The sequence below is a fragment of the Lissotriton vulgaris genome, chromosome 1_1, assembly GCF_964263255.1.
Source record: "Lissotriton vulgaris chromosome 1_1, aLisVul1.2, whole genome shotgun sequence".
Classification (NCBI taxonomy): Eukaryota; Metazoa; Chordata; class Amphibia; order Caudata; family Salamandridae; genus Lissotriton; species Lissotriton vulgaris.
In genome coordinates this window covers 1282755210-1282757943 of record NC_141685.1, presented here as the reverse complement: position 1 = coordinate 1282757943, position 2734 = coordinate 1282755210, and positions in this window count along the sequence as shown.

The window sequence follows — 2734 nt, the reverse complement described above, 5'->3', positions numbered from 1 at the left end:
CATCATATCAATGTCTTATGGTCTTACGACTGGAAAAGTTCCTTATGCTGTTGTATAGTGCTTACAATTCTGTTTTACTGCTTTGTCATGAAATGGTAAAAACTTTAGAAGTTTGCAATTTAACTGAGGATCTGTAGAGTCCAGACTTCTCATGATGGGTGTTCTACGCGTTTGAATCCCTCTCTCATTAAATAAGCGCTTTAAAAGTGCACAGCGCACATTTTTCAATTTGGGACATGTGCAGACCAAATGCACAAAATCCTCATCTGGGGCATCACATAGTCTGCACATTTTTGGTCCTTTATATTGCCATACGCACAAGTTACTACCTGTGTAACGATATATCTGTAAGAGACATTAGTTAGTGATAGATTCCTTACCTTGGAATATCCCCAGGCGTCAGACTGGATCCGGAAAATTTTGCGTAGCAATACCCCTGCGCGCCGGCAGGCATCGTCCGCGGCTCCGCGTCCGTCGTCGTCGTCGTTAGCGCCGGAATGATGTCATCGGAGTACTTAGACGCCGCCCATGCGCGCTGACGTCAGTTCTGATACACAGCTTTACCGCGCCAGATACGCAGAGACATGATAGAACCAACACTGGTGCCATAAAACTAGGGCCCTGAAAGGGGATGACCTTAACCCTAGATATCGGTTCGCAGAACGGGGAGGATGGGTGGGTCGGTGAGGAATCTATCACTAATTATTGTCTCTTACAGATATATCGTTACACAAGTAGTAACTTGTGCGTCTGAAAGAGACACGTTAGTGATAGATTCCTTACCTTAAAATAGATACCCCAGCAATACCAACCCCGGTGGGGGGTCTGCGAACCAATAATCACACCAGAAAGTCCTGGAGGACAGACTGGCCAAAGAAGCCATCCCTCCGGACTTGGCGGTCCAGGCAATAGTGTCTTGCAAACATGTGCAGCGAGGCCCACGTAGCTGCCTGGCAAATGTCCTGCAAGGGCACTCCTCGGCCCAGGGCAGTGGTAGTCGCCGTGGCCCGAGTGGAATGAGCCCTTAGCCAAGGAATAACACGCCTGGATACACAAGATGATCCACCGCCAGATGGTCTGCTTGTGAACCGCCTTTCCCTTCTTAGCGCCCACGTAACCAACAAAGAGTTGGTCATCCACCCGGAACTGGCGTGTTCGATCCAGATAGTAAGAGAGCGCACGTTTTGGGTCCAGACGGTGGAGCCTCTCTTCCTCTTTCGAGGGATGCGGAGGTGGAAAGAAGGTGGGCAAGGGACTGCCCGATGTGGAAGGCCGTGACAACCTTGGACAGGAAAGAGGGTCTCGTCCGCAACACAACCTTGTCCGGATGGACAAAGAGGAAAGGAGGTGTAGAAGAAAGAGCATGGAGCTCACTCACTCTCCTGGCAGAGGTGATGGCAACCAGGAAAGCAGTCTTCAAGGTAAGAAGACGGAGAGGACAGTTATGGAGCGGCTCAAAGGGAGCACACATTAGGTAGGTAAGTACAAGATTCAAGTCCCACTGGGGCATCACGAAAGGAACAGGAGGAAACATGTGTGTGATGCCCTTCAAAAATCTATTTACAATTGGGGACTTGAACAAGGAAGGCTGATCAGGGAGCCTTAAGAAGGCGGAAAGGGCAGAAAGGTAGCCCTTGATAGTGCCCAGAGCAGAGCCCTGCTGGGCAAGAGAAAGAAGGAAGAGAAGAACCTCGGAAAGAGGGGCAGAGAGAGGATCCACAGCCTTTGCTGTGCACCATGCCACAAATCTGTTCCACCTGCAGGTGTATACCGACTTCGTGGAGGGACGCCTGGCTGCCAGAATGACATTACAGACTTCAGGAGGCAAGTCAAATGGCTTCAACTGCCGCCGCTCAATCTCCAAGCTTGTAGGTGGAGACTGGACAGGTTCGGGTGGAGGACCGTCCCCTGCTGCTGCGACAGAAGGTCCTCCTGAAGAGGCAGACGAATCGGGGGATCGACTGACATGCTGAGTAGCTCGGGATACCAGTATCTTCGTTCCCAGTCCAGACCCACAAGGATAACCTGGGCCCGTTCGCGCCTGATCTTCTTCAGCACTCTGGGCAGAAGTGGTATCGGCGAAAAGGCGTACAATAGACCGCAACTCCACTCGCGACGTAAAGCGTCTCCGAGTGAGTGCCGCCTTGGATATTCCAATGTGCCGAACTGATGACATTGTGCGTTCTCTTCTGTGGCGAATAGATCTAACCAAGGCTCTCCCCACTGCTGAAAGAGGCTGTGCGCCACGTCCGAGTTCAGATGCCATTCGTGATCCATCATGCACCGACGGCTGAGTTTGTCCGCCCTGGCGTTCAGGGAACTTGCCAGATGTGAACCACCAGGGTCACGCCCTGATGTTCCAGCCACTGCCAGAGGCGCAGAGCCTCCTGGCATAGGGTCCACGACCCCACCCTGCCCTGTTTGTTGCAGTACCACATGGCGGTGTTGTTGTCTATGAACACCTGCACTACACTCCCCCGGACAGAGGGGAGGAATGCCTTCAGTGCAAGTCAGATCACCCGCAGCTCCAGAAGGTTGATGTGGAGCTGGGACTCCGCCGGAGACCAGAGACCTCTGATCTTCGTCTCTCCCATGTGGCCCCCCCAGCCTAGGAGGGACGCGTCCGTCACAACCACGTGCTCCGGGTGGGGTAGGGAGAGGGATCTGGCACTGACCCAACCGCGGTCCATGAGCCACCACTGCTACTGTCTTTTTAGTGCCCTCCGAGATCAAG